Source organism: Protopterus annectens, chromosome 16.part0 (assembly GCF_019279795.1).
Source record: "Protopterus annectens isolate FY-2018-M chromosome 16.part0, PAN1.0, whole genome shotgun sequence".
Lineage (NCBI taxonomy): Eukaryota > Metazoa > Chordata > Ceratodontiformes > Protopteridae > Protopterus > Protopterus annectens.
The window spans coordinates 635,981,950-636,005,231 of record NC_056750.1 but is presented as its reverse complement, the minus strand read 5'-3'; the positions used below and the strand labels follow the sequence as shown (position 1 = coordinate 636,005,231).

At 37.6% G+C, this 23,282-nt stretch overlaps 1 protein-coding gene across 1 annotated transcript in view; it reads right to left on the bottom strand.

Moving 5' to 3' along the window:
* Positions 1-23,282, bottom strand: part of STKLD1 (serine/threonine kinase like domain containing 1) — a 636,164-nt gene that overhangs the window by 578,443 nt on the left and 34,439 nt on the right. Inside the window, exon 2 of the mRNA XM_044057819.1 lies at positions 20,913-20,987. The gene's annotated coding sequence lies outside the window, so the exon portion shown is untranslated. The remainder of the gene's footprint in view (positions 1-20,912; positions 20,988-23,282) is intronic.

Here is a 23,282-nt window from a genome sequence, read left to right as displayed (position 1 = left end):
TCTACTGTAAATATGCTACAGTTAAGTATCTTACTGTCAACTTGAAATTGTATAATATGTCATGTCTAATCATATGATTTTTTTATTCTTTTATCCTATCTCACTAATCAGTGCTAAAGCTTTGATGTATGAGACTCTCTATCTTTGTAAATGTATTCACTTACTGCTGATGTCTTGTTTAGACTGTATTTATCTCTGTACTTACCTCAATTATCACTGTTATATGGTTGTTTGTATTACCATGTTGATGTTAATCTAATTGTGGAGCTTTTCTCTCCGGGCCTCCGCTGTAAATAGACCTGTGTCCAGTTGGACTATCCCGATAAACAAATGTAAAATAAAAAATAAATAAACTGTTCCAATATTATGTAATTGTTATACTAACTGCCTTTGTGGAGTTTTTCTCCCTGGGCCTCCACTGAAAATAGGTTCTTCTTGGCCTAGTGGACTTTCCCAGTAAACAAATGCCAACAAATAAATCAATAAATAAATAAGTCTCATGTCATTTCCTGTAAAGTTTCTCATGCATGCCAAATCCAGTCCCATTGGCTCAACAACTTAAAGCATCTGCCAGTGAAAAGGCTGGAGCCATTGCATGCCTAGGAAGAAATCTTAAAGCAGCAGTATTTGTTCAGTGTTTGGACACCAAGCAGACCATGAAAGCTGCAGTTTTTTTACGTTGTGAGAAAACTTTTTTGTCACTTTCTCTCTCTCTCTTAATGTTATATGGTCAGGCCGAAGGCAGCTGCCTAGGTTGTCTAGTGCTGAATCTAACCCTGTATCTTGCAGTCTTGTTTGAAAAACTAGGAGAATGCAGGAGGACATATAACCCAGAGCTCTTAGGCATTGTGTTGCTGTAATGGCATCCTCAAATAGAAATTAAAAGTACTTGGTCTTTAGACAACAGCTCAAGGAACACCTCTTCAGTCAAACAAAGTGCAGTTGCACTCACTCAGGTCAAGTTACATGAATCCTGCAGTTCTCTCACACACAACTGTACACCTGTTTCATCCTTCCTTATCTCATCTTGTCAGCCCCTTACTTACTGTCTCTCTTTCATCCTACTTCCATCTTCTCTTTGCATCTCTCTCACACTACTCCTTTCTACTTATCTTCCCTCTACATGCCTCTCTCACCCTTTCTCTCCCTTCTCTGCATGGTATCCTTTCTGACAATTATTTTCACTTGCCTCCTCTAATGACTTCACACCTCTCTATATAATGATATGCTACTATTTCTGTAGCATAAGCTACTTCAGACATTATGGCTACATCTTATCCATAAAGCTCTAATTAGCATAATTGCATTTTAATCCATGTTTTGACATTGTTAACTGCTTCTTGAACTAAATGTTGTAGCATATCCTTGTATCTGTAAATATGTTTTGTTTTATTTCTTATGTGGTCCTATTCACCCAGGCTGTGGCTACAAATGCTCCACTGAGATCAGTGTACAACCCCAGTAACAAACAAACAAATAAATACATCTGTCATCAAAGAGTGGATCTCTGTTTGATCCTCCTGATGCAGGAAAACTTTCATCTGAACAGAGTCTGTACTGGTTCTAAAAAATTCAATATTTGTGTAATAGAATAGACATTACTTTTTGTGATTTACCATGATGCCCAGAGACTGCATTAATGAAGTTGTCATTCTGATGTGGTGAAACAGTTCTTCACGAGTCTGAGATACCAGCAGGCACTTGTCCGAGTATGGTAAAATAGCGATGCCCTGTTTACTAAGATGTGCAAACATCAGTGCTAAAATATCTCATAAATACTTTTGGGGCTGTGAATAAATCAAATGACAAAGTTAGAAACTGCTAGGGCGAAACAGCTGCTTATATCCTCAGGTATTGCCTTAGAAGTGGTCTTACTGAATATGAAGGAACGCATCTTCCATGTCCATGTTGTCAACTGAAAGTTTTTTTTCTTTAGAAGGGGAAGAAACGAAAGTTATGCACTTACCATAATGATAAATCTGTGTTGTCTGCTTCTGTACTTCCTCAATGTATAGGTCTTCAGATCAGCCTGATGACTTTGGCAACTCTAGCCAAAGCTCAGGCTCCTCCCCTTACTCACAATCCTACCCCTGACAGTACCTCAAATTGAGTTTGCCTAAATAGCTATAAAGAATAACGTACCCTCTCCTTAAAGATCAGACTAAAAAACATAATACTTCATTCATAATGTGTTCTGAAACTTAAAGAGTATATGATAGACCCAGGAGAGGGCAGTACAGTACCAGAACCCAATAAATAATACTACAAAAGTAAAAAAATGGGGAAGGAAGGCAGGAAGTTGAAGAAGGATGAAAGCAGACAACACAAATCTATCGTTATGGTAACCACATAACTTCAGTATCTGATATTGTCTCTTCTAGCCATTCCTCAACAGATTGGATGGGGTCCCTAGCAAATGAAACTCTTGGGTGGTTTCATGGAAGAATATTCCAGAGGATGGCTGAATCAAATACAGCCCTATCTCTGGTCAGAAAATCCAATTTATAATGGGAAGTGAAGGTAGGAACATTGGGTCAAGTGACTGTAGTGCAAATATCATCAGTGGAAGTCTTTAGAAAGAAGGCACGAGAAGTTGCCACAGATCTAGTGAGCCTTGACAGGTTTAGGTGAAATTAGCCCGTTCTATCTGTATACATACAAGATGCATTTGGATAACCATCTGGATAAAGTCACTTTAGAGACTTTCTGTCCCATTTTGGCTGATGAGAAAGAGGTAAACAACTGACTAGACATTCCTAATACTCTTTGTATGGTGAAGGTAGAGATGGATAATGCACATCCAGCAAATGGAGCATGCACTCCCCTTTGTTGGTAAAACTAGGCAAGAAAACTGGGTAATTGATAGATTGATTCAGCAAAGTCTCTAGCAACCTCAGGAATAATTGATGGATTAGTTTATAAGGACACCCTATCATTATGAAAAATTAGGTAAGAAGGCTTGCAAGAAGGGTCTGACACTCTCTGAGTTGAAGTGCCTGCCATCAAAAATAATGTTTTCCAAGCCAGAAATTTGAAATCCACCTTGTCTGCAGGTTCAATGAGGGGTCTAGTTAGAGCTTGTAACATAATGGTGACGTCTAAAGGAGGAGGAGTATGATCCCTCATGGGAGGTCTGAGAAGGAAAGTGCCCCTCAGAAAAGCCTTGGATAAATTAAGAGAGGTGATAGAAGACTGATTTTCTCCAATATGAAAACTTAAAATAGCAGCTAGGTGGACTTCAGTGGTAGAATAGCTAGCCCCATCATGGAGAAAGGGATGAAAGAAAATCTTAAACAAAGAAAAAAAAAAAAAAAAATAATCATCATCTCTGGGAGGTCCAAACAAAACCCTTTTTCATTTGCTTTTGAAAATATTTCTGGTAGATATTCTTTGGGATGAAGTAAGAATGTGGATTACTTGGGAAGAAAACCTGGGATAACTAGTCAATACTGGAAGTGGAGAAACCAGGCAGTTAATTTGAGGGCTTGAATGTCCAGCTGAGGCATTCTGGGTGGGTGAGAGAGAAAATATGGATTTGGATCCAGCACCAGGGAGAGCCTATCAAATGAGTCCAGAGGAAGGGAAACCACACCTGTCAAGACAAGAAAAGGGCAATAAAGATTACTCTGACTGTGAACTTCCTCCCCAATGTTTTCTGTAAAAAATTTAAAATAAGAGGTGTAGGAGGGTGGCCCGGTGGGTGCAAATGTTGGTCACAGCATTGCTTGATGGCTCATCCTCCTGGAGAGTCAGAGTAAAGCACCTGCTGCATTTTGTATTGTGAGGGGAGGCAAGGAGATTGCAGTGGGGTGGACCAAAGTGAAAGAAAATCCAATCTGCTACCATCTGAGTGAGGGACCACTCATGAGACATAGGATATACCTGTTTAACCTGTCCATTAGAACATCGGAAAAGAAAAGGCATCTGTCTTCCAGGTCTTCTTGCATGGAGTGCTGGAACAGAATCTTGCCAATTGATTGTTTAAAGAGGAGGCAAAAATGTCTGTCTGAGGAATTCCCCATAGTTGGATCAAATATTGGAAGGTCCCCAATTGAATTTTCATTTATGAGGGTCTGCCTTGGTTCTGTTCAGTTTCTCTGTCATACAATTTTGCTGTATAAGAATGAGAGATGCCTGCAAAGAGAGAGTGTGCTGTACAGCTATATCCCATTCTAACATGATTAGTCTACACATAGGGTGAGATCTGGTCCCCCACCCATCTTTGCTTGCTTATGTACCACATAACTATTTTATCATTTGTAACTGCCTGAAGAGGTCCTGGAGACCACAGATGATTCAGAGAGTTGACAACCTTTATAAAAGCCAGCATCACTTTTATGTTTATGTGTTTTGGTCTGCTTTTCTTGCCCCAGAGACCTTGCACTTAACTCCCATTGATAATGCTCCCCAAGCAAAGTCCAAGACATCTGTAGTGGCTGATTGTTTTGGAGAAAGCGAAGACTGGATTTAGAGAAATTTGATGCCTCTGCTCTGCTAATTGATTTCCCTGCCAGCATCACTTTTATGTTTATGTGTTTTGGTCTGCTTTTCTTGCCCCAGAGACCTTGCACTTAACTCCCATTGATAATGCTCCCCAAGCAAAGTCCAAGACATCTGTAGTGGCTGATTGTTTTGGAGAAAGCGAAGACTGGATTTAGAGAAATTTGATGCCTCTGCTAATTGATTTCCCTTTTCGCAAATCCTAGACCTAGAATTTAAAAAGACAATGGGAGCTGATGTTGGGACCAAAGAGATTTCAGATACTATTGTATCTTTCTCATATGGAGTCTTGCAAGAGGTATCATTAGAATCATAGAAGCCACGAGACTCAAAATCCTCAGTAGTCTGAGTGGAAAACCCCTGGTATTGATCTCAATATAGATCTGTTTTTTTTCCCTGTGTTTGTACTGAGTTGTCTAGCAGGCACCCCAGAAACACAATCCTGTATGAGAAAGTCAAAAAAGATTTTTGAATGTTTTCTTGGAATCCTAGCCTAATATGAAGATCTCTTATGCAGGTCAGGGATTGCTGGCACTTTCCAAAAGACTTTGCAAAGATAAGCAAGTAATCTTAATATGGAAAAATGTGGATACCCTGTAGCTTGCATTGGGTTATAACAGAAGCTAGACACTTTGTGAACTCCCTTGGACGGTGGATAGCCCAAAGGGTACAGCAACCCTTAAGAAATATCTGATATCTAGATGAATAATAATGTGACTATAAGTATATTTTAAATCCAAGTTACTAGAAAACACAAATGAGGAAGAAGAGGTAACATATAACATAAAGCATTTTAAACTTTAGCACAATCAAAAAATGATTCGGGAAAGAAAGGTCCAGAATTGGTCTCCATGAGTTTTCTTTCATTAGTGTTAAAAACTTTATTGTGTAAAATCCTTCCCCCAACTCGGAGAAGGAATGTGTTCTATTACTCAGTGAGATAGCATATGATGTAGAATAGGAGAAAAGAAGGATTTTGCCTGGCAGATGAGCAGGAATCCTCTGGAAAGGAGGAATTTCCTCCCACTGACATTTATGCCCTAGGTGAATCACATTCAGGTCCCGTTTGTCTGAAACAATCTGTTGCCAAGGACAAAAATGGAGATTCAGACTTTCTGAAAGAAGTAAGGGACTGCCATGTTTGGAGGTGGGGACAAGGACCCTTATATATAGTCATTCTGCCTTGTTTGACTGTCTTTTGTTCCAGGGAGTTCCAACTTTATTTTTGGAACCTCCCTGCCTTTAAATATCTGCTTACCAGCATTCTGCTGAGACTGTTGATTTTGTTTCTTGCCAAAACTGGAAAAGGGAGCAAAAATATCCATTGCAGAATATGGAGAAGGAGGGATGACAAATTTGAGGGATTCCATGAATCAGCTTACTTCTTTTATCACACTTTTTAATAATCTCTACAACAAAGGGTACAAAAACTAAGTATCTTTCCAAAGAACTCAAATTCTCATTCTTAATAGCTTCTTAGGGTTCCTATGAATGCAGCCAGGCAAACTTCCACAAAACAGTACCAGTGTAAACAGCACTGGAACCAGTATGTACAGAGTCATATACGCACTTCAAACAATGAGGTGTTACTTGAGAAATAGAAGAAACTGAAGTACACAAAGCAGAGTTTTCCTCACAAGAAGAAACTGCAGCCAGAACTGTCCTTATGCTTTCACAGTTGTATAAACTTTAACATATGAGCCTGACAATCTAAAATTCTAAATATCAAAAGAAGTATTCACTTTTTTTTCTGAAAGTTAGGTTTACTATCCTTATCCAATGAAGATGGATTAGAAATAGCAAAATGTTTGGCAGCAGCTGGATTAACCAAAGCTAAAGATACTTGTTTAGGCCTGGGATTAGTGCATAAAAACTTGAAACAATGAGGATCTTTATGCATTCTATCTGCTTCTTAGTGGGGGCAGATGGTGTCTGTGCTAGAAAATAACAGCAATTATTGTAGAACCAAAGGGATTTCATGGTTAGCCTTAAATTCTGTTTTTACAAATAGGCTATAATCTGTAATGAGCTGAGGCAAGGCAGAAGTGTTTGAGGATGGCTCAGGAGAAATTGCTTGACTTGGAAATGTCGTTTTAGGTTTCATCAGTCCATTATGTTTTACAGTATCACATCTGTAGTGTAAAATCATACCACAAACATTTAAGTTACTTTTTTCATCCATTTTTGCCCCTTTCATTATTTCTTTTGCCCTTTTTCTTCTTTTTTTTAAATCTACTCCATATCTTTGTTCAGTCTCTTTTCATTATTTTGGTGATTTAAATCCCCTCCCCTTATGTTCTTCTGACTTATCAGTGCCTGTTTTTTAGAGCTTACACACATATCTTTTTTCCTCTCTTTTCCCTTCCCATTTGTTGACTAAAACAAAAAGTTCTCCAGCCATTATTAATATATGCTGCCTTATTCTCTGTTTTTGCCAGTATCTAATCCATTCACAACTCCAGTACGTTATTTATGTTGTTTTGCCATATTATTCGCTGTTTTATGATGACCTCATTCCCAAAGCCTGTTGATTATTATACAGTCCCAAAACATGTGGATTACTCCCACTTTCACCACCCCACCTATCTGGTGTTTGCCTTCTTGTTCCTCTCTTTCTTTCATAGATGTGACTTCAGTTCTGTACCACCTGCTTAGAATTCTTACTTGTTGGCCCAATAAGTGTTATGGTGGCTTTAACTTCTCATCCATTATGATAAGCTTTTCCCTGGCCCATCCTTCTACTGTTTCCCATGTCTTCTTTTCCCAATATCATTGTATATTAACCATTTCCCTGCCATTATTATTCAAATTTCCCAATTTCTTTTGTTTTCTTTCTGTCTTTTTCCTATTCTATTTCCAGGTGATACTGTTTGCTATTCTCAATTACCACGGTGGTACAGCGGTAGCATTGTTGCCTCACAGCAAGAGGTTCTCCTGTTCGATTCTCGGCTGGAGTGCAGGGAGTGCCTTCTGTGTGGAGTCTGCATGTCTTCCCCACGGTTGTGTGGTGTTCGAAAGACATGTGTAATGGGTGTGCCTTCCCTGAAGGTTGAACATCGAGCTGACACCTCGGCGCTCATGAAAATCTACTGCCAATCATTAGTGGACTGGAGTTCTGCTGTGGTGATCCCTAACTGGGAAAAGCTGAAAGACAAACAACAACAACTGTTTGCTATTCTCCTTAAAACTCTATTTATTGCTCTTTTTCATAACTACCCTAGCCTGTCTTTTTGCCAGATTGCTTCCCATACTTTTACTCTTTGCAGCACAGTATAACTTTGTTAACTCATCTTTAGTACTTGCTTTGTCTTTGTCATCCCTGCTACTTTCCCACTGTCCCTGATCCAATTCAGCCTTGTCCCCTACCTCCTACAACCTTCCATCCCATTGTACTTAGCGATTCTTTTAATGGTCCACTAGCTATTCTTTATTGTTCTAGATGAGCCTTCTTTTACTCAGCTGCTCCCCATGTTGCATCCCTTACCTAGGCTTCCTTCTGTATCCTGTCTTTCCTTGGCCATCACTCTTCACCTCATCCATTAGTGCAAGTTATACATCATTTATATCGTTTTCATAGGTTCGTACTAGGCCATCAGCCCTAGGGCCTATACAAACCTAGCCATAACAATTCCCTGGATATTTCTTCCCACAATATTTACTTCCCTGGACCCCTGTCTAGCAGGGTGACTGACGTGATCAAAGTTGTGTACTCCCCATTCTCATGTCTTCCTGTTCATTTTGCATCTTTGTTTGTTGTCACCTTCACTGCTTCCCATTTCCAAATGAATTTGTTATATTTCTTTTGTAGCCATTGGCATATGTCTCAGCAAGTACCCTGTCCTTGGGTAAAAAACTGTATTTTTATTATACTTACTCTTTCTGTTTGTTCTTCCATCCACACAAAGTTTTCCTCACTGTGTCTCATACTTGGAAAACTAAGCATTTTTCTTCTAGACAATGGCTTATTCATCCTAGAATTGTTCCCATATTATTCAACCCCATGCTGACCCAAACTTTTTTTATATTACATTCCACTTTCTTTCTAGAAATATTCTAAGTGCTCCATTACACTTTTCTCAGCTTTCTCCATTTGCTCTATTAGAAAACAGTCCTTTGCAAACATGCAGAACCATGCACACTGACCTTCTTCCTTGATTATGGTCTGTAGGTCCTCTCATTTTCTCGGCAGTGTTTCTGTTACCAACAGATATAAATGGGGTAATAGGCATTCTAACCCTGTGCCTCTCTTTTATTCTCACCTTTCTCATACGGTCGCCATTAACCTGAAGCACTGTTTTTGAATTTTGGTATAGCATCTTTATTCATTCTGTGAATTTTTCTCCTGTTTCTAAATCAAACAAGATACTCCATAAGTAATTCCTCTTCACACAATCAAAGGCTTTTTTACCCATATTATAAACTATTACCATGGCTCCCTTTCCTTTCTTTGTTTTGCACCTTTCCATACATTCCAAAACATCAATTAGTTGCCCACTAAAACCTTCTAGACCTTGACAATCTTTGCTTTGAGCTCTAATCCTACTGTTAGAACTTTGTCTAATATTTTCATGAAGAAAGCTCTCAGAAACACTACCTCCTTTTCTTCCTTAGTGAGCAATACTACCCTCACAGTTACCATTGAAGTTGTTAATTTTGTTTCTCTTGCACTTTTATTATTTTTCTATATTAGCACTTCATTTTTTAATCATTATTTTAAAAAGTTCTGTAGGGTATCCATTAGCCCCCACTGCTTCCCCAGTGTTCATTCCCTTGATAGCCTTCTCTATCTCAGCTATGTGCCTATTTAGACTTTCGTTATCCTCTCTTTCAGTCTCCACAGTCCATCTCCAACATCACTCCACCCCCCCTTCCCCATATATTCTGGGCCTGTATAGATCCTTGTACTATCCATCCATTAACTTTTCTATGTCTTCTAACCTCTCCAGAACTCTTTGTCTTCTGACATCTTGCTTATTTTTATGTGTTGTCTTCTCCCATTAAGCCTCCATGTTAGAACTTAACTTGCATTTTATCCCTGCCTTTACTAAAATACCTTTCTTCTTAGCATCTCTTCTATATTCTTGTTGTCTCAAATGTGTTTTACATTTCCTTCTTTTCTCCTCTTCCTTTCATTCAGTACTTCTTCCAGCTTTATCCATCCTCATTTATATCACATATAGCTCCTCCTCTGATTTCCCAAGTTCAAGCATCTCTTTTCTCCTTGCAATTTCTGCTTCAAGGACTACTATCCATCTTATTTCTGCCTTCACCCAATCTCTGCACCTAGCTATTATTCCTTGATTTATTCCTCTATTATATATGTCCCCATTTCAGCCTCTTCTTCTGGTCTTCCATTCTCCATTTTACCTTGTCACACCTCCATTAACTCAATTTCCCCATTCCACCTTCCCTTTTGATATTTTGGTATTAGAATACATCTGAAAGCAGTCTTTGCCTCAGTTTCCACTTTCTCAACCAACCCCATGTTTTCCTTTATGCCAGAAACCCATCTGACCAGCTCGTCTGGTCTCCTTCTTTTCTTGAAAGTGTGTGTTGCCTTTCCTTTCCACACTTCTTCCTGACTTTACACATCACACCACTCTCTTTCTGCTATGGATTCTTAAAGTCTATTATTTTTCTCCTGTTCTGTTTCTTTTCTTCCAAATCTTTGTTCATTGCTTACTTAAGTCCCACATCACTTCTATCCCTACCTCCTTCTCTTTGCCTGTGTACTACTAAAGTAATTACTTGAGTAACCTCTTTTCCTCTTTACTGGGTACATAAACATTTCCAGATTTCCATTTGCTCCCACTCATTTTCTTGTCTAGATGATTCCTCTACCTTCCCCAGTTTTGGCCATGATTTCTATCTTTCAAGTCCTTTCTTGAATATTGTAGCTACTACCCTTTTCCCTTTTCTTCAATTATCTGCTTCAAATGCACCTATTCTTCTGTTGTTGATTTCCCATCATCCTTTAACCTTAGCTTTCTTTTCTGCAACAGTAAGATATCTGGTCCAACCCTTGAATACCTACCATTTATCCTTGCATTTTAAATGAGGTTGTCATGTCTTAACAACTGGTATGATTTAGGCATAGCATTGTAACTTTGGCTCACAGATTTTGCCTTCCTCCTCCTGGATTTACTAATCGCCTCATAAAGTCAGTCCTAGTTATGGGGGCATACCTTATTAAATAAACAAACTGAGGGTCTACAAAAATGCCATATCTTTTCCTGTATAGACTCTAGTAAAGCAAAAACTTCTCTTGAAAAAAATAACTAAGTGCTCCTCTTTTTGTGCTTTGCTCTGATTTTTAAGAATCAGTGCTGTGATTTTTAATGCTTGGAGGTTGAGAGGTAGTGGGGGCTGGATCTGCCTCCTATACAGCCAATAGGCACATTTTAATTATGAATTAATTTCTATGGATTATTTCTTTATACATACACACTGGTTAGGAATCAAATTATATAGATTTTTTATACATTGTATTTAATACTAATTATTTATTTATTTATAGTGGTTTGTATACATATACAATTTATACAGCACACACTATTGAGAAAGGTATACAAAATATTGTAAACACAACAACACATAACTTTTTTACCATTACATACATTTTTTAGGAGTACTTAAATGTGTTTAAAATTCAATTATAATAGTTTAATTCAACTAACGATTAAGAATGTAAGACTATACATTTGAATGGAAAGTTTTTTATAAGGGAACATGTCTATGGTGTTCATTATGTTTTAATGTATTTTACTTGATTGGAAGTTACAGAACTTCAATTACGAAATGTCACATGTTTAAGCTGGGGGTATTTAAACCCACCACTGGTTTCACTGATTTTTGTTCTGAGGAAGCCTGGGATTGAACCTGGGTGAAAGAGCTTAACAATTTGTTCGTGTTGTTGCAATTTACGATCTGAATAAACTACGTGATTTTATACCCGCTTGGTGGACTTGTGTAATTATACATTTTCATTGATAGTTTCCTTGGAGTGTGTCCTTGGTACTACTGGTCGGACTACTAGTTCCTGCTCTCTGTGCGTTTTTTTGTGGTTTTCTCTAACCAGCGAGACTGTTACTTGTCATTATTGTAATTTAGAAACACACAATTGCAATCCATCTTATTTCTAAACTTGTCTAAAGCCTTCAGATGTCCTCACTAAGTCTATCTCAATCCACACTTCTATGGTTCAAAAGCTACTTGTCCAATAGATATCAGAAAGTAAAAGGGCACTCCACCCATTCTCGCTAGCACCCGGTTATCACCGATGTCTTACACAGCTCTATCCTTGGTGGTCTCCTCCTCAAGATTCACACCACAGGTCTCTGTAATGTAATCTACAGATAACTCCACATTCATATGCACATTGGATAACCTGGCGCATATCCAAAAAATTATTCAGGAAGCTTTAACAGCCACTGCAGCATGGCTTTGTAACTCACAACTTGTGCTCAACGCAATAAATAAATAAATAAACAACAAACTACCTTTTTCCTCCAAATCCCTTTAAAATGAAAAAAACATTTAAACTCCTCTCTCTTATTAATATAACAACTGAAGTCACTTCTCATAGCAAATTATTAGGAATGGTAGTGGATGATAATCCTAAATTTGAGCTGTATATACAAAATTGCATAAAAAAATTCACCAAAAACTAGGGATGCTTTATGGAGCCAAAAGCTTTCTCACTGATGCAACTAACACTACACTTGCTATCACATACCTCCTCCCCTCAATACTTTATCACACTCCCATCCTTATTAACCTCCAGGCATCATAAAAATCAAAACTTGAACAATGCTATAACAAAGTGGCTAAATATGCAGCAAATACCCCTTTCAAAACCTACCGCTGCATAGCGTAAATTGGTTACAATTACTCCATCAGCTAACATATACCCAGCTTCTTATCATCTTTAGAAATATCCAGCATCCATCTGCTTGTCCAGCACTAATTAAAACTATGTTCCCAATTAAACAGAGTTCCTCCCTGTCCCTTTTTAAGTGCAACTTGGACCAATTGATGGGTAATCAGAAATTCACCCCTGGTCTGGCTGCTATGTCTCTGAAGGAGAGAGGCAGTCAGTAAATCACTACCTATATAGATCAAATTTGTGAGTCACATTTCGGTTGCATGGCTAGGCTTATAAGGGTTCTAGTGGTCGTTAGCCTAGTATACACCTATGAACCTATGAATAAGCTATAACATAGAGGATTGTGAGTGGGTCACTGATCATAACCTGCTTATTATGTGTCCAAGACATGGATGCCAAGAAATTCACCTTGAGAGAAAAGCTTGAGAGGTGAATCTTGGAATCCATGTCGAGAACACGTAATAAAAGTTTATAATATGAGACCCAATCATAATTCATTTTAGTGCATGAAGCTTTATCTACTCCATATACTACTGGTTAAAGAAAAAAAAAACTAATTTTTTTGCTAGCTTTCAAAATCATAAAGCACTTAGCGAACGCTGTCAGAAAGGCAGTAGCAGACTCTCATGTTACACAAAGTCAGGGACACATCACTGGCACATACAGCAGGCAGACACACATTTGTTTTTTATTCTGAGACTATCATTTGTTGATCAGTACTGTCAGATCTAACTGCCCAGCAGTTATCCAGTTTTAACAAATGAAGCAGAGCGGCCCTAGGTCAACTGGTGCCCTAGGCAAAACAGCTCCACGGCGCCCTCCAACACATTACCTGGTGCCCCCATCCTGGTCTACCTACACCAAATAAATACTGGAAAAGTGCCCCTGCTACACCGGCGCCCTAGGCGGCCGCCTAGTTGGCCTATGCCTAAGGCCGGCCATTGCGTAACATTTGTTACAATCAGGTCTCTCACTATAAAAGTGTCTGATTTGTCCTTTCCAGATATCAGGGTGTAATCATCACACTCCGTGCACTACAATCAAGTGGCAATAACTGCTGTAGGAAATTAAAAACAATGATTTAAAGGCAAAGGCATACAAAGAGAATAACATAATTGCTATAGAAAAAATAAAGAGAATGATTAACTGTAACGAGATTATAACATTAGAGTAGGAAGACTCATATTGGGTATGTTAAGATGACTGAAGCTGTGAGAAAGGGGGGAGAAAGGAAAATTCAGATGACATAGGAATGAAGAAGGTAGAAGATTAGTGTATGTAGACAGAACATAATAAAAGATGTAAGACAAAAAAAGATACAATAGTGTAGACCAGGAAGAAATAAGGAAATACTAGATTAAATTATATAAACTCAGGAGTGGTTAGTAGGAGTGGAGACTAGTAATGTAGCAAATGGTGCACCATTGGCGATGAGTAGTAAAATATGGGGTAAATATTTTCAATATGTACAAAAAGGAACACAAGAAAGACTCTACATCATGTTACGTCTAGGGCTTGCAGTTTTTGTTATTGGAGTTAGTTGGTGAAGCTGGGAAGACAGTATAGAAAGTGCTTAGCCAGCTGTAAAGCAGAAACAAAGCCAGGATTCAGCTAGAAATTATTTTAATGTAGATTTAAACAGGTGAAAGTTAAATATGGACCACAGAGCAAGCGAAATTGGTTTCCATGATCCAGCAACACAACTAGAGTGCAGGGCATTTCCTGGAGGTCTCTCAGATTTGTAGATGAGAGAAGTTTTTTATCATATGAATGTAGTAGCCTGTTGGGAGAGTAGTTGTGGAGAATTTTGCTTAGTGGTTGGTATTTTGAAGGTTTATATATTATGTCATGAACTGCAGTTAGCTGTGTATATGTGAGTTGGTGGGCAATTCAAGCCAATGTAATTGTTTTGTGGCAGAGCAGAGGTAGACTCTATATTGTTTGTTAGTACTGAATTTTGCAGTTTTGCTGTAACATTGTTATAGTAGTATAGCCTGAAGATTGGTGAGGATTGGACACTCTAAATTGGCCCAAGGTTTGAGTGCATGTGTATGTGTGTGTGTGTGTGTGTGTGTGTGTGTGTGTGTGTGTGTGTGTGTGTGTGTGTGTGTGTGTGGGTGTGTGTGCCTTCTGTGGAAGTTTGGGCGCTGGGCTGGCAACTCGACACCGTAAAACTCCACTGCCAAGCATGAGCAGACTGGTGATCTGCTATGGCGACCCCTAACTGGGAAAAGCCGAATAAAGAAGAAGAAGATAACTATGTTCCCAACTGGTCATTATGATCCAGTCACCAAAAACTCCCCTTTGTCAACAAACCTATCAGACCTGCTGGGCTTGGTCTCTATTCACACTATGTTGATAAATCCTGTAACTTCTTACATGTATCCATCAGGTCAATATCCTCTCTCTAGTCCTTTAAAACCATTCTGAAAAACTTCCTAGCCAAAATTTTTCTCTGTTCTTGCTCAACCCCAGGATAAACTATATCCCTAAATATGAATAAGCACTTATTCATATTTTATACCTCCTTACTCTCCCTTCTTTACTCATTGCATTACTTTAATTAATTTATCTCTCTTGACTTTCTTTCTAAACATGCCATAACCCTATTTTTTTCTCTCACTTCATATTGTAATTCCTGTTTAAATTTTACTAACTCTCCCTTAATTTCTCTGTCAAATGGCTAAAATTTCTCTAAATACTAAATTTATTCTTAGCCAATGTTTTCACATTATGTCTATATTTAAACCACAGACATTTTTGTATTGTTTCTAAAGATTGTAAAATTATTGTTCATCAAATGTTTTGGAGCCTTTCTAACCAGGCCTCTTCTAAAAATGGGCGCCTACCCAGCTGGACCTTTCCAGTAATCAAATGTCAATAGTTAATTAATGAATTAATCAAATAGTCAATTATTTAATTAAATACAGTTGTTGATGAGGAGGAGGCCCGGAACAAACTTCTGAACTAGTGCCATATGGTAGACAGCCAGCATAGCATTATAGCTTCTTGAGTGAAGATGAATTCAAAGATTAAATCTCCCTCCCCTTTCTCCTTCCTATCCTTGAAGACCTGTAGTGCCTACAACCAACCTACTTGCCAGTTTGCCAAATCTAAAGCCATACCAAGCTGCAGCCATTTCCTTTTCCTTAATCCCTTCCCCATTACTTTCGTCTTTTGTGTCTCTTCTTTTTCACTGCATAGACAATAAGACTGTCTACTCTACCCTTTTAAATACAATTAAAATTCTATTTCTCCTCTATCCTTTCTTATCCCTTACCCTTTTTCACCTGTCTCATCACTTAGGTTCATAGGTAGGTACTAGGCTATTGGCCTAGGGCCTATACAAGTCTAGCCAAATGGTACCCTGGCTTTCGCCACCCAAGAAAATTATTTCCCTGTGCCCCTGTCAAGCAGAACTACAGAAGTGATCCCCGGGGTGAATTTCCTATTACCCATCCAATCATCAAGATTTTTCTTGAAGAGTGCTAATGAGAAGCTCTGTTTGACATAGGTAGGTAGTCTGTTCCAGAGTATGGGAAGTCTCTGGGACAGGAATCTATCCTGTCATCTTCTTGAATAACTCTATGGATTCTCTCTCCACCATGTTTTCTAATAGTTAATTCCATGGGTCCAGAAAGCTCTCTATGAAAAAGTACTTTTTGGACATCCAATCTGCTGCTTGTGCCCCTCCTTCCACTGTTTTCTTCCTATTCAGAATACCAACTTCATATCACTCTGACTTGATCCTCTGCACCAATATTATGTTCCCTGCTTCTCTTCAGGTCTCATATGAGAACAGCTCTAGCTCTTCTGTCTCTAGTCTTATCCATTTATTTCCATTCTACAGATCTTTTTAGTGGCTTTCTCCAGATTCCTTCCAGCAGCTTGAAATCCTTTCCTTGAATGGACTTCAGGATTGTACACACTAGCCAAAGTGCAGTCCTGCAGAGTGGAAGCATCACTTATTTACTTCTGGAGTCTATCTTCCAAGGATGCACCCCAGTATTCTGTCTATTCCTGTTAGTGCTATCTCAATCTGCTCTTGATATTATAATCCAAATGTGATCCACAACCACAGATATGTTTCCTGTTGTGTTGCCATCAGTTCCACTGTCCCAGCTGATAATTCACTCCAGGGCTGCTGTGAACCAAATTCCGTACTTTGCATTTATTTGCAGTGAACCTTAGCTTCCACTTTTCTGCCACATAATCAGCTTTTCCAAACCTTTCCATGAGCTCCTTGTCCCATCCTCTGTTGTTGTAGCTTGTTATGTCAAACACAAAATGTCTGACTCTGTTCTTTGTTTTCAAAGATATGTCTGAAACAAACACATTGAGAAGAGTACTGGATCTAGGACAGCCTGTGTGATACTCCAGTAGTTACTTTCCTAATTCCTGACATCACCCCTCTCATCATAATTTTCAGCATACTAACATTCAGTCATTTATCACTTCAGAATCTCCATTTTTGTCCTAACCCTGATCACTACAGTGATCCTATTAGCACCCTGTGTCTGAGTACGTCAAAGGCCTTGATGAAGTCCTGGTACACCATATTTGCTGCTACTCTTTCAAGTTAACCTCTAACCGATTTGTAAAACTGGAACAGATTTGTCTGACATCTGTTTATGGCCATTAATTCATACTGGTTGCTGTCATGGAGTTTGCTGCCCAATATGAAAACTACCAAACTTCCCTCCAGGACTGTCTTCATGACTTTACCTGCTCTAATGTTATGTTAGCAAGACTGAAGTTCCCCAGATTTTTCCTGCTATCTCCCCACACTACAAAGGTACAACATTTGCTGTCTTCAAATCCTCAAGCCCCTTTACACAAGCCAGTGAACAGTTGAGGATCTTTGTCAGATGGTCTGCCAATACAGTGGCCAAATTTTTAAGGAGTCTGAGTGGTTTCCCATGTGGTTCCTGTGTTTTATCTTTTCCTAAGGAAAGTGAGTTCTCTCTCTGAATGTCCTCCACTTCTAAACTGGTGTCTTTCCAATGTTATATCCAACCTACCCTTCCTCCCGCCCAATATGGCACCCTACTGTTGCTTTCCTTTGTAAACATCAAAGTACGGTATCCATACAATAACTTTGTTTTTTACAGTCTTTTGTCCCTCCCTTCCTCCTTGCTGTTCTGTACTTATAAAAAAGCCATTTCCCCTGTCAGTCTCTTTTGCCAACCTGCCTCCAACTTTCAACTTTCCTGTCCTCACCACTTTTGTTCCCTTTCTGCTAGCCTTCTTATATTCTGACTCCTCCACCTCTCCGCCCACTACTTTTCACTTCTTGTAGGTCCATACCTCTCAACTGTCCAGATTTTCCAGATTTTTGTGTCATATTTTTGATCTGTTCCTCATAAAATTTGTGATTTTCTGGAAATCACTGATGATTGAAGTCACTAAATAATGACATATATTTCAGTTTCAGACTTCATATCCTTCAGAAAATGCATGCTAACACAAATACTGTTATACTAGTAACTTTCTAAATTTACAAGAGCAATATTTAAAATCTCTGTCTATTTTTGGTCCTTTGTCCTCCCATTATTTTAGACTTTGCAAGATTCCTTGTGCTAAGAGGTTGAGAGGTAAGTGTAGGTCCAGTCTTTTGCCATAAATGCTAGTTTCACATTCTTAAGAAACCACATCAGCCTTCTTGTGTTTTCACATTTTTGCCTCTTCCTCATACCCATGTCTGTTCTCCTGAGTACTTTGCTGCTGACCCATTCCCACAGGTTGTTTACTTCTTCATCTTGTTCCCAGTCTCCCAACTTCTACATTCATGACTTATTCCCTGTAGCATACCTAGGATGGGGTGAAGGGAGCAGCTGTCCTGGGCACAAAATACTATGGGGCAAGATCAGCAGATGACAATTGGTCTTCAGTGTAGTGCATTACCAGCATTCAAAAGCTGGTGTTGCATTTGTGGGCACAACTAAAGTGCTTAACACTCTGTGTGACATAAACTGCAGCATCTGTTTGCTGCATTTTAGCTTTAGCTCTTTTCATTTTGCTACAGTGTGAAATAGAAAGATTTTATTTTATTTATTTTGAGCTGAAGATTTGTTTTTTTTTTTTTTTTTTTAATAAAACTGAGCACTCTGTGTGTGGTATAAACTATAGCAGCAATTTGCTACATTTAAAAGGAAAGAAAAAAGCATTTTTTGTTCCTCAATGTATGTTTCAGGGTGATGCCAGATCAGGGTATGGCACCAGGCACCACAATCACTAGCTACACCTCTGCTTTTCCCCAACAACCATTTGTGTGGTACAGTGTCAGTGAGATTATACTGTGTGGCAATATAGCTGTGCCAACTAATATTTGGATGGTGACACAACAACAAAGAAGAGAAGAAAGAAACTTCATAAATCAGTGATATGCTAGACATAATAATTTCTTCATTTGTATCACATACACATAAGCACTGATTAACACTGTAAAAAAGGAAAAGAAACATAGAAAAAATAACTGTTAAGAAAAAATGTGCACAGTTGCACTGAAAAGTGCAAGAATTGTCCAGCCAAGAGCAAAACAGACTGATTGATTTAAATACTGAGAATTTTCTTAGCATCTTTTAACCTTATAAGGACTTCATTCATAGAAAACAGAAGAATGACAATGTTTGAAGTATAAGTGAGCTTTCAGTTTGTTTTGATGTTTACTTCCTAATTTACATCTTTCTACAGCAAAAATATCTAAAAACTTTACACAGACATATAAATTAGTGCCAGTTAAAAATGTTTACAGTTAGAGCTACAGGGGAAAATTTTCCAAAAGATCTGAATTTATTTGAATGATTCATTAATATAAACAGAGTGATGGAATATTATACAATAACTGGCCATTAACATTTAAAAAGGAGCACACTAATTGGTCAGTCCAACCAGCTTGCCTGTTGTAAATCTGAGCATATACCATTTGAAAAAGGTCTGGTCACCCGGACTTTCTTCTATTAGTATATGCCATAAAAAATTCACTTTTCTTACACTTAAAAAAAATAATAAACTTAGAAAACCAGAGACTTGAAATCAACGACAGAGATGGGTCAGACAAAAATAAAAGGATAATCAGGTACGTTATGCAAAACTAGAGAAACATACCTGATTATCCTTTTATTTTCTATGTCTTGTCTCTCCTTTATATTCAAACTCTCCCAGTATCTTTTTTATTTTTAATTTAAAAAAAAAGCAATGGAGATCTTCCTTTTTCCATTGCTTCCTATACACAACAGCTCTCACATAGCACTGATGTACTGAGTAAACGTGAGAATGAAAGTCACATACGCATGTGCAGTACATCAGAAAAAGCACCAGGTTATCTGAGGAAAGCAGAAGAACACCACGGAGCCATTATACAAAGATATTATTTAAGAAAAGTAAGTATTTTTTATTAAATAATGTGATTATATAATAGCAATAACTGACTCCGTGGTGTGATATATTGAAGATTTACCCACGGTTGTCATTGTTTAATCCCTCAGGCTTTGCCCTCGTGATTAAACCCCACCATCCGTGGGTAAATCTTCAATATATCACACCCATGTCATTGGTTATTGCTATAATAACTGAGTGACTTGATACAAGCAGAATCATATAACAGTAAACTGCTGTAAATAGAACATACCATAAGAAACAGAAAAATAATACGCTACTGGTACTGCTTTTTTACACCATTATGAAAAAAAAAATATATATATATATATATATTATATATATATATATATATATATATATATATATATTTATTTATTTATTTATTTATTTTTGTTTAAATCAATATAGACAGGTTATCAGTTTGGAAGCTCTAGATTGTACTGTGTAGTATGGAAATTAGAATGCTGCAGGCATCCAAACAGAAATATTTCCATTCTGTAACAAGAATGTATCTGAAAAACTGACAGAATGAGGAATAAAAGCATTCATTTGATATGCCCAAAATGTTGGTAATAATCCATATTTAGGCTTTTGAACTAAGAAAGAAAAATTTTATTTTTTCATATTGTAATATAGGAAAACATAAATATAATGTATAGAATAGCAATGGAAACTCCTCCTGCTTCAGATGCTAGACATTTTACCAGCAACATAAAACATACTATATGTATCCCATACTCTCTAAAGCTTGGATACTGAAGACTGAGAATTCCTCTTTTTCATTGCTGCATACAACAAAGGAAATTATATTTCCACCAATATCTTATGATTCAGCTGATTTGACAGGTAGTAGAAAGATTAGAATTCTTACTTGATGCTGATTACTTGGGTGTGTATCTGCACACGGTAATTTTATACTTAGTTTTCTGATACCCTCATCATCCTGCTGTCTCTGTGCAAACTCTTAATGTTCATCTTCATTGCTGGATCATTGATCCCAAGGTGCAGAGGCATGAGGCAGTAGCACATTTCCAGTCATGACTACTATCATCTAACTGCCATTGAGAGTGAGGCAAAATTAAGTACCGATATAGAACAGCAACCATTAGAAAGATATGACCTATAAAATGTATGCAGATTGTCCTACCTTACTGTCCCATTCGATGAAGAAATTTTTGTATCCACAAATGTTTGGATGATGGAGGTCCAGCAGTGAAATAGACTTGCATAATTAACAAAAGAAGAAAAAAACACAAGTCATTATCACAAAAAAGTTTCAACAAATACAAACTACACCAAAATGCAAGTAATATGAACAACCAATTGGAAGAAAATCTAAAATGCATTTATGTACATTAACTTAGGTCATCATAATAAAACTGGTGTAAAGTGCTCTCGAAGCAGCATTTAACACTTTTATTGCATTTTCTGAAGCCCGCTTTCAAAATTTAAACAAGCCATAGCCTGAGCTACAGCATGACACACACCCGAATTTTCAGTGGCACAAAAGAACACAAACGGCACCATAACAAAGATCAAGAACCATCCAGCTGTTTGGCAAAGATAATATGACATTTAATTAGTTGATAGTAGGACAAGCTTATTATAAGCATCCATATTTTATATAAACTCAAATACTATGAAAATGGTTGTTTACTGTACAATTAACATGGGAGGAGAGGGGAGGAGCACACCACATATATAGGCCAGAATGCTGTTCATGAACCAACCTAACTGGAAAAGGTACCTTTGTTGGCATAACCTGTGATGGTGAACCTTCACCAGCTCATGGTGAAAATTTTGAAGCTCACTTGGACTATAAAATATGCCATATCCAGTGTATGAAATAATTCTACAAATTATACTCTGTGAAAAGTCCATCAATTTGTCTGTTGCAGTTATTTTACACGAGGTTTCATGAAAGACTTAGGAACATACCTCTCAACCTCTTGAGCAAAAATCTGGACAAAGCCATAAATAACGGGGAACAAAGACCCAAAAATAAGGACACTTTTTAAATATTGTTCTTACAAACTTAGAAAGTTGATAGAATAACAGGTTTTGTATTACAGTGAATTTTTTGAGAGGTATGATGTCTGAAATTCAAATGTCTGTCATTTTATGATTTCAACCCTTATTGATTTTCCAAAGATTTCCCAGTAATCCTCAATTTTATAAGAAACAGACCAAAATTATGAGGCACAAATCTGGACATTCTGTGAAAATCGGTACAATTGAGAGGTATGCTTAGGAGTAGCCTACTCTGACTTCCTTAGTTAGGGATTGACAAGGAAAACCTTGAAATGGAAATCTGTTGCATTTTTGGATGTATGTGCTTACAGTGTAAAATATATAAGGCTTTACATTTTCATAATGCATGCTATTGAACTAAATATGTTCCTGTACAAAAAAATGCAGTTTATACAAGGAGCTCTGAACTTTAGAAGAGGAAGACAGTGAGAAGTATTTTGTTTATTCATGGTTATGTTTTGCAGGACTATGTTCAAATTTATTTTCCACTTGAAGTAGATCAATCAATATCCAATTCAGACTGGTCTTATCAGCTTCCATTTCTTGTGTTCTACATTATACCATCAGATGTTCCTAAGTAATGGAATGACTCATGCATACTGTTTTGCTGTCTTACAGTGGTGTTTGGATTAATATGGAATGTACTATTTTTCTAACTTTAATTTTCAAATTTTTGTTATATTAGTTGTTAAAATAGCAGACTTCGTACATTATTTGTTTGTTTATTGTCATACAATACAATATCACCTAATTCCTCTGTTAATCTTGTTTACATTTATTTTATTATAATTTAATTGCCCTTTATTTCACAGTTTATTTGATATGTTTATTGTATTACTTAACTGTAAAAAGCTTAGGTTTAGCATTTTTAGTCAGTGTAATTTTGATTTTGATCTGAAAGCAGAAACTGACAACAGACATAGACCAACAAAGTACCACAATCCAGTCCCTGCTGCAGCAGACAGTGAAATATCTGTGCTCAGAGCATGTTATAGTATGCAGCCTCATGACAAGACATAATTACTATAGGGCTATAAAGGACACATTTTATATCAAAGGAAGAATGTGCAAGACTAATTCATACAGTCAACATACACTAATTCAACACCACAGTACAGCCTTTGCTGCTGAAATCAGTGTAAAGGTTATGTGGAGAGTAAGGTTATGGCTAGGAATTTGATTGCAACTCCCTTTGTCTCACCAGATTTTACACAATACATACCTAGAACTGGTTGAAGTCCCTGTTACACTCAATAAAATTATGATGGCAATTAATTAATATTAATTAATTCATTGCATGTTAATGCCAATTAGGGATCCCTGTCTATGACCCTGGCAGAGCTTGCAGAATACCTTTCGTTTGGGTGCCCTCAACTAATTGCACACAAAATGGCAAATATATACTACCAACAGCAAATATTCCCAGGGATTTCTGGACTTACTTCATAAATGCAAGAACATTTGATTAAAGAGCCCCCATATTCAC